Genomic DNA, 9,975 nt, shown 5'->3' on the forward strand with positions numbered 1-9,975 from the left:
GGCTCAGGGGATCATGGGGAGCAGATAAGGTTGCGATGCGTTTGTGGAAGAAGATGACCAGAAAAAAACTGTGATATGTGGGCTTGTGTCTAACGCAGGGGTGGGCTGCCAAACGCATGATTGAAACAAAACGCACGGCCTGCGCGCGACCGGCCGAAGTTTCAGCCGGTCCGCCGGGTGGGAACGTTTCCCCTTCTCAAATCTCACCTAGGAGATAGCGCACAAAGGCATTGAGGTGTTGTCGTTTGGCTTACTAACCCTTTCTGCCTAACGGACACTACTAAGACGTCATTCCGGCCTGTACGCAGGATGTGCGTGCAACCTGGCGTCGAGGCCCGATCCGATCCCTCGGCAGCTGGCTGTTCGTTTGCATCGCCAAATATTCATCGAGATCACGAGCTATTATATAGGATGTGTTCGTTCACGAGCTTCCTTCCCAGGCAAATGGCTGCTGCGACCTTCTCCCCCCGAATACAAATCCTCTTGCTTCTCTGCTACTCGGTATGGTCTCTGCACTCGCCTCGTGCTACCTCGCTCTCTTTCACCGCCAACTTCTCCCGTCCGGGTGGCCATGACGCCACCAAGCATCTCCGCTTCAAGCGTGACGCGCGCTTCGACCACCACTCTCGGATGATCCATCTGACAAAAGCCGGCGGGAGTCCAAGCAACAGCGTAGGCCGGGTGTTGCACAAGAACCCCGTGAATCTCTGGGACGCTGCCACCGGCGAGCTCGCCGGATTCAACACCTCCTTCACCTTCCGAATCAAGGCTGCAAACAGTAGCACATCCGGTGGCGATGGCCTGGCTTTCTTCCTGGGGCACCATCCTCCAACGAGCATCCCCGATCCCCTCAACAATGGTCGCAACCTTGGGCTCTACCCGAAAGACGTCAGGGTGGCGATCGGCGCCAACCGGGCCGTAGCGGTCGAGTTTGACACCCTCAGGAACCCTGAGGTCGACCACTGCGGCAGCCACATGGGCATCGACGTCAACTCCATCGCCTCCTGGCCGTACGCCAACGCGACCTTGCCGGACAGGAACCTCAAGTCGGGCCTCCCAATGACTTGCCATATCAGCTACGGTAACCACACCCAGATCCTAGCAGCCGTTCTCCAAGTCGGCAACGCGACCTACAATGTCAGCACCACTGTTGACCTGAGGGATCACCTACCTAGTGTGGTGGCCATCGGCTTCTCAGCTGCTACCGGCCGGGGAGTCGAGATACACCAAATCATATCCTGGTCGTTTAACTCCACCTTGGATCCCTCGATGCAAAGCTTCAAGGTTCTGCAGCCGAAAAGCCCCAAGATGATGTGGAAACAACGAGTAGAGGTAATAATTGGAGTTATTGCAATTGTGTGCATCTTTGTTGGTGCTCGTCGATGGCAGTTATGCACGAGAAGGAAGCGTTACAGAGCTCTCGCTGGGGGGCTTCCACATGTTGATTATCACAAGCTGGCACATGCGGCCAATAGATTTGCAAAGGAAAACAAGCTCGGCGAAGAAGGTTCTGCCTCTGTTTATCAGGGCCAACTGACTAGTCCAACAAGAGCAGTGGCGGTAAAGATATTCAAACCGGCAGCATCCGGCTAGGGGAGGAAAGCATTCGAGGACGAACTCAGGATTGCCAGCCGGCTGAGGCACCGGAACCTTGTCGAATTGATAGGTTGGTGCTACGACGGCCCAAGGAACCTAGTTGAGTTCATATGTTGGTGGCGGGACGACAGGTACATGCGGCTCTTCCTTGTGTATGAGTTGTTGCCACAAGGTAGCCTTGATAAACACATGCATGGGGCAACAGTTGGTTGCCATGGTCCAAGAGGTACTCATTATAATTCCATCCTGAGAGCATTTACATCGTTTAATCCAAGTTCAGTTTTTTCTTGATACATAATGCACGGTTACATGCTTTGAAAAACAGGTACGAGATCATTTTCGACCTAGGCTGTGCACTGCAATACCTTCACGTAGATTGCGAGCAAGGCCAACAATGTATATACCCTGTGTTCATCGACATGAGCCAACGAAACAGGCAGTCAGACATATACAGTTTCGGCATTGTCCTACTAGAGATGGTCTCTGGAAGGGATCCGACAATGCGCCTCCATGATAGGCCTTCATTGTCATCATGGGTAAGGAGTTCGTACCATAGCAATGTCATCCTGGACGTCGTAGATGAGAAGCTGATAAGCGACGAGTCCAGTGCCGTGCGTCAACAGATGGAGCGCACATTACTCATTGGGCTCTTGTGTGTGCACTCAGACCCAAGCATCCGGCCATCCATCACCCACATCATGGAAGCCTTGCGGTCAGAGGAGCTGACATTGGATATCGCTCCCCTAGCGTCGGTTACACTCTTGTTACCATAGCCTTTTTAGTTCTGGCTTCTAGTCCAGCAAATCATGAAGAAATACCATACATGTGTTCAAGGGTTACAGATTGGGTCTGAATGTAGCGAGACAAGGAAACATGTACTAGAAAGCTCCACACTATGACTTCCTTCTCCGGCTAACTTTCTAGCCCTCAAGAAACTAGACTCACTATAATAACTCACATCACTATGATAAATATCTTTTGGACATGACTATTACTCAAAGGCTAAGATGATCTATGACCTACCACATCACTTGCTGGAAGGCCTAATGAAAACATATTGAACTAGCAAAAGAACAGAAGCTAGCTCTGAAAATCGAACAAAAAACGGATGTTGACTCAGATATAGTTATTGAGTATGATGAAAATAATGTTTGTGCATATATATAAAGAAATTTCCGTACATATAACAAATAAATAATTTATTATTTTGAAAGGCATTCATTTACTTCATAGGAAGGAAAATAAATGTAAAAATAAAAAATAAAACAACAAATATACAACAAAGGAAAGGAAAGAACAGTGGAAAAACAGTAGCATTTTTTAGTAGTAGAAAATATAGTAGCTAAAAAGGTAAACGTGCCAAGTTAAGGAAATATCAAACGAAAGGTGGGATGTCCTTTTCTTTAGCAAAATATGTTTTTTTTTCATTTAAAATGTTCGGAGGCATTACACAAATATTGGGTAACACCCAGCCACAAATATCTGCCTTCCTCTAAGGAAGAAGCAGCCACATAATATATGAGCCTCATAGGCGGGAGGTCCTATTTGCCCCCTCAATCGCCCATAGGCGCGAGCAACCTGGCCAGCCCATCTAAGCTTCGCTTAAGTCAGGCTGTTCGGTTCTTCTTTACGCATTTCTTTTTTTGGTTTTTCCATTTTGCACGGCATTCTCCTTTTTCCGTTGCATTTTAGTAAGATTTTTTGGAAAAATAATTGAAATTTTATGAAACGTCCAGTCAATTGAAACAAAATAACCATATTCAAAAGACCCACAAACTTTAAAAATGTTCATAGATTTTTAAAATGGACACTTTTTTCACTACTTCTAGAAATGTCCTGAATTGCTTAAGGAATAACGCATTTTGCAAAATACAAAATATTTTCCAAATCCTTTGTGAACATTTTAGTAGAAATTACGAATGTTTTTAAAAATTATGAACATATATTTTAAATGTGTATAATTTTAAATATCTATTTTTTTATAAAATTTGATTTTTTAATTCTAGAAATTGTTTAAAACTGGTGAATGTTTTTCAAAACCTGAATAGTTTTTTTAGTATTGGCAACATTACTGTAAAATGGCGAACATCTTTTTGAAAGAAAATTAAAATGAAAAAGAGAATATAAAAACAAAATGAAACACAAAACCGGAAAGAACCTTCTATAATGTTCCTAAATCAGCTAAACGAACCAGAACCTTCTAGAATTTTACCAAAACAGGAATCCTTGTAGTAAATGAGTCGACCCAAGTCGCATCTGCGTGTGTGCTTGCTCTGAACCGTTTTCCTTGTGTGTTTGGTCGATAAACTAGCGCAGTAAGCATCAAATAGGGACCACCACGAAAGGCTTCGGTTGTCACCCTCCTTAGTAGTGAGACCTCCTATATGCCGCGTCATATAAACTAGGGACATGATTTTTCGTTCCTAGCATATACTAGCGGGCTTTAACAGATGTATATTTAACGGTTCCTGGTTTTTCGTTTATTATTTCATGTGTCCGTGCTCGTATAGTTTGCTTAACAAAAACATTCAAGATTTTTCCTTTGTTTTGTCAGGTTTTCTAATCTCTTTTTGTGTTCTAGCATAAGAACATAAATTTTTTTAAGCAATAAAACAATTTAGTACATGAAAATTATTTTATAAAATTACATGAATATTTATAAAATACATATGAACATTTCATACAAATGTATGAACACATTTATAAAATTTCACCATGTATTACAAAAGGAAATCTAGAAAAAAACATGAACGTATAACAAAACCAACAAAAAATGGGCTTCTGGAGCACGACAAATCCTATTTATCATTCTGTGCGACAAGGTGTCGGCCAATCATACAGGGTCACGTCCAAGTGAACCAGCCCGACTAGCGTAGGTCCTTCCAATTATCAGGAAGGTTCTAGAAACTTCTCATCCTGCTTTTTCAGTTGTATTTCTTTTCCTTTGTTATCTGCAGCACGTTTTATTTCTTTTTTATTTTTAAAAATTATACTATTTTTTAAAGAAAGTCCTAGTTTATTTTCTCTCTTTTCTTTTAAAATTATTCACAAAATCCTGGAAAATTTTGATTCTATTACAATGTTAAAAATTTCATGAAAATTAATATTATGATAAATATTCAAAAATATTTTCAGAACGACCACAAAATATTTTAAAAGGTTATTATATTTTAAAACTTGCACTTTTCAAAGTAAATAAATAGTCATATTTCTTTTGAAATGTAAATAAAAAATCTAACCGAAACCAGTAAAATATGGAAAGAAAATTGTTGGTACACGCTAGCACTAAATGGGCCGGCCCAAACATGGCGCTCTATGTGTCATCAAGACATTTAGAGGCAAAGAACGTATTAAAAATGTTTACAGCATATTAAAAAATGTAGTTGTGTATTAAACATGTTGGAAATATGTGCTAGAGACAGTAATATTTTATTATTGTATTTCTAAGTCTATAACTAAAGTTTACATTCTATACTATAACTGTCATGGTTCACAAATATGTGAATCAGAGTAAACTCATCAGCACGTGTAGAGTAATAAACGGTAAAACGTGATTCCTAATCTTGCCTCTAGGACTAGCTCAAATGTTGATGATTCTGTTTTACTGATCATGTGCATGACCATAATGTCGGCAATATGTGATAGCATGATATTGGTAGAACACGCTTGAATTGACCCAAGTTATTTGTTATAACTTAGAGATCATATCATCTGACGTCTATAGTCCATACAAGGGAGTTAACGTATGTACGATTACTTAGACCATGAGAGTATCGAGCCACTTCATACCGGCCGGTGCGTGCTTTTGGGTTGTTCCAACGTAATCCGTAACAGGGTGATATTCATGAACATGTTTTGATATAATTTTTTATCAAATGTTATATTTATTCAAAAATTAATATCTAAAATATAAGAGTGAAAGAAAAACCAAAATACAAAAACAATAATCGTTTGTAGGCTTTAAGAAGCTAGCAATCAGAGATGGGCGGATAAAAAGTTAGCGATAAAACGCAAAAACCAACGAATCGTTGCTAGCCTTCGAAGCTACCTACCAGACGCACGATAGACCCTATTTGGTGCTTCAGGCGCCCGTTACTACTGTTTTTGCAAACGGGCACAATGGGTCGGCCCATCTAAGGTTATTTTTTCTGTGTATCAACTCACAAAAACCGTGCAGTTTGTTAATCGAACCTATGACACTCCTCTTGGAGGTACGCCAGTGTAAGCACCATAACACCTAGTACAATTTGGTAACCATGAAATTTTAACCTCTTTTATCTGTTCTTGTTACCTTTTTACATTTTCTAGTTTTCTTTTTTCTTTTTTCGTTTTTTTTGTTTTTTCCTTTTTTCTCTCCTTCCGGGTCCGATGAATTGTTCGGAAATACATGAATGATTTTCTTTAAATTGTGGAGCTTTTTTTTGAAATTCTGTGAACTTTTTCAAATTTGGTGAGCTTTTTTGAAATCGATCAACTTCTTTTCAAAATTCATGGACTTTTCTGGGTTTCGATGAAGTTTTTTTTAAAGTTGATATTTTTTTGAAATTCGATGAACTTGCTCAAATCAATGATTTTTTCAAAATCCTTGACCTTTATTTGAATTTTGATGATTTTATCTTTCAAATTTGATTAAAAAAATTCAATTTTTGATGAACTTTTTTTCGTATTCAATAAACTTTTTTCAAATGCGATGAACCTTTTTTCAAAATTAATGAGTGTTTTACAAATTCGATGAATGCTTTTGCAAATTTGATGAACTTGTTTTCAAATTCGATGAAGCTTTTTGAAGTTGATTTTTTTTAAAAACTATGAAACTTTTTTTAATTCATGACTTTTTCTAGATTTTTGCGATTTTTTTAGCTTTTCAAAAAAAATATCAAAAGTCAACGGTTGACCGGTCAACTGGTCAACAAGCCATCCATTTAACCAAACCAGCCTCTTTTTAAATCTATCAACCAGACCAACTGGAAGCAAGGGAACATTTTTTTCATGCCACATTCCCTGCGATAGATCGAAGGTAAGTTGGGCCAGCCCAATAGCGCGTCCCTTTGAGCGCCAGAAACATAAACCTTAGGAACCCCCAGATGCACGTGTAAAAGTAAACTAATAATTGGACGACTTATAGGCGGGCATGAAGGGGAGCACACGTGCTGCTGCTTGCTGAAGGCGATATATATCACCTCCCCCTCACCAATTCCAGTGACACATCGATCAAAAACAGTGGAAATTTTTTTATCAGAAAAAGTGGGAATTCCTTGAACTAGGTTTGTCCAAGGAATCTATTTGACGCCTCACCAAGGCATCAAGGCATCTATTTGACGCATGTTTACTACAGGCGTCAAATAGGATTTCCCTTGTTTTTTTTAGAAACACCAACCTTTATTACTCAAAATCCACGGAAGATGGGATACAAATCGAATCACCGGGTTAGCCCAACCATATATGGCGCCCCTGATTTAAAGAATTCAAATGCTTGGCTAGCAAGTCGGCCTCAAAGTTTGTCAACCTGTTTTCAAAATGAAAAATACGATTAAATTCAAAGCTCTCAACTTGGTCTCCTCGATGACTTGCCCATATATGCCACTTTGTCCCTTCTGGATGGTATTCATGACTTGTTTGGAGTCACAGACCACCACAATGTTGTGCAAAAACAGATCCTTGACCAGCGACAAACCCTCCATGCAGGCGATTACCTCTAGAGTAGTCACATAGTTGATCCCTTGTAAGACCAGCGAGCAGGAGCCAAGATAATTTCCATTCGAGTCCCCACAGACTCCTGCTGCTAAACCTCCAATACCGGCCCTTGGTATGCTAGCATCCACATGCAATACTGCAAAACCTGGTGGTGGTGCAGCTATTAGAATAGGGCTGGCTCTACCTGGGTTTGTTGTAGGTTCCCTCTGCCTCACACTCATTCGACGTGCTTGAGTTGTCTCTGATACTCCTCCCAGCTATGCAATAAAACTGTTCACAAACAGATTTGTAGAGAACGGGCTCTGGTATTCGCCCTCGTGAATAGCCTTTCTTCTCACCCAAGACGTTGCCCATAGGGTCACAACAAGTTTTACAAATGCTTCATGGGACATGGACTCTTTCATAGTGAATAACCATTGCTTTGTGCTAGGTTCGGTGCAGACCATCATAACCTCAGCTATTTCCTCATCGAGAAACAAATAGGGTTTCTCGTGTTGCTTGATTGTTCTACAACGGGCTTAGAATTTCCTCAGCCCAACAACAGATTCTGGGTCATTCAAATAACATAATATATTAGGCTAGAGGTTTGAATTTTTATAGAGACCTCCTATTCTTCGCTTCACATGCTGACAGGGGGGGGGGGGGGGCTGGTGCTAACTATTCCCATTCGTGGGCCGCAGCACAATAGTCCCGCCTCTCCCTCTAGTACCTGCTTGCCTCCTCATGAGAGGATTGCTGGTTCCCTAAAAAAGCAGGAGGATCGCTGGTACCGCTCGAGAAGAAAACAAAGGATCGCTAGTCCCTCCAAGAAAAGAGGCCCGCTAGTTTTCTCTAAGGTTCGCCATTTTCTACTATTATTGATATGGCCACTAATTTTATACAGGTAAAAACTTTGTGCATTCGTTTTTTAAAGTAAATGCCAAAAAAAACCGTGAAATTTTGAATTTTTTTGCGAATTTATAGAAATAGTTTGCGGATTCCAATTGTTTGCATAAAATGTTTTAAAAAATCGTGAATTTGAGAAAAGTCCATGGGTTTTGAGAAATGTTCACAAATTTGGAAACAAAATCACAGGTTCCCTAAATTCTAAAAAAGTCATGACTTTGAAAAAATCTCACGAATTTTGAAAAATCACAAAAATTAAAAAGTATGTGAATTTGAGAAAAAAATTCATAAATTTGAAAAAAGGCCACGAATTTGAAAAAGTTCATGAAATTGAAATTAATGTAAGTTCATGAATTTGAAAATTTTCAAATTTTCTAAAAAGTCCCTATATTTTGAAACAAAAAATGTTTGCAGAGTTGAAAAAGGTTCATTAATTGCGAATATAAGTTTGTAAAAAATAGAAAGAGTTCGCGGATTTGAAAAAAGGTTCACGGAATTGAAAAAAGTTCATGATCTTAAGAAAATGCTGCCAGGTTTGATAAAATGTTCACAAATTTGTAAGGTTCTTGTTTTGAAGAAAAGTTCACAATTTTAAAAAATCCCTGCAAGTATAACAATAGGAAAAGAAATAGATAATGAAAAAGAAAGAGAAAAATAAAAATAACAAAAAACAGAAAGAAAAACTGGACAAACAAAACCGAGAAAAAAGAAAGCCAGACAGGGAAGTTTTTAGTGTTACATTTGACGCACAACATTAAGAGAAAAAGAAGTATGTAGGCACAACAGGTAAGGTGTCCTAGTTGGTTGATTGGTTGCAACTAGTCCATGAGGTTTGGAGTTCGAACCTATTTTTTGAAAGTTAAAAGAAAAAATAGTGGGCCGACCCGGAGACAAATAGGAGTTTACGGAATGGCCTATAACTGACGCTAAGGGCGCCAAATAGGAGTTGGATCTTTATCCGCGTTTCCAGTTCCCGTCGCTCTCGAGTATTGATCTCTTTTCTTTTACAAGCGACCGGTGTAGTTTTGAAGATAGAGCAACCCCATGTTTTCTTTGTGCGCTGTTAGAGCAAAAAGAGCAACCCCATGTTGCCAATGATAATAGTATTTTTTGTGGGGGAATAATAATAGTTGATCTTTTTTTTTTGCGAAAAACTTCCAATCTATTCATCTTCAATCATGGCAGTACAACGAGCACCAGAAATAAAAATTACATCCAGATCCGTAGACCACCTAGCGACGACTACAAGCACTGAAGCGAGCCGAAGGCGCGCCGCCGTCATCACCCCTCCATCGTCGGAGTCGGGCACAACTTGTTGTAGTAGACAGTCGGGAAGTCGTCGTGCTAAGGCCCCATAGGACCAGCGCACCAGAACAGCAACCGCCGCCGAAGAAGAATAACGTAGGTTGGAAGGATTCAACCCGAAGACACACGAACGTAGACGAACAACGACGAGATCCGAGCAAATCCACCAAAGATAGATCCGCCGGAGACACACCTCCACACGCCCACCAACGATGCTAGATGCACCGCCGGAACGGGGGCTAGGCGGGGAGACCTTTATTCCATCTTCAGGGAGCCGCCGCCGTCTCGCCTTCCTGAGCATGACACAAACCCTAACAAGACAGGAAAAACGACTGAAAACGGAGCCCTCCCGCCGGCCCTTGGCAGGATCCACCGCGCCCCCAGGATGGCCTGAGATGACCATTCTCCCAAGGCAGAAGCTAGCGTGCGTTCCAGGTGCAGCCATCACTAATTATGAGTGTGCAAACATCTTATCTTTGGGATATGTACCACCAC

The 9,975-nt window shown here is 40.8% G+C and overlaps 1 pseudogene; it reads left to right on the forward strand.

The window, feature by feature from the left end:
* The first annotated feature begins 444 nt into the window (after positions 1-444).
* Positions 445-2,369, forward strand: LOC123057246 (probable L-type lectin-domain containing receptor kinase S.7; annotated as a pseudogene).
* Positions 2,370-9,975: the final 7,606 nt, after the last annotated feature.

Source organism: Triticum aestivum, chromosome 3A (genome assembly GCF_018294505.1).
Source record: "Triticum aestivum cultivar Chinese Spring chromosome 3A, IWGSC CS RefSeq v2.1, whole genome shotgun sequence".
Taxonomy (NCBI): domain Eukaryota; kingdom Viridiplantae; phylum Streptophyta; class Magnoliopsida; order Poales; family Poaceae; genus Triticum; species Triticum aestivum.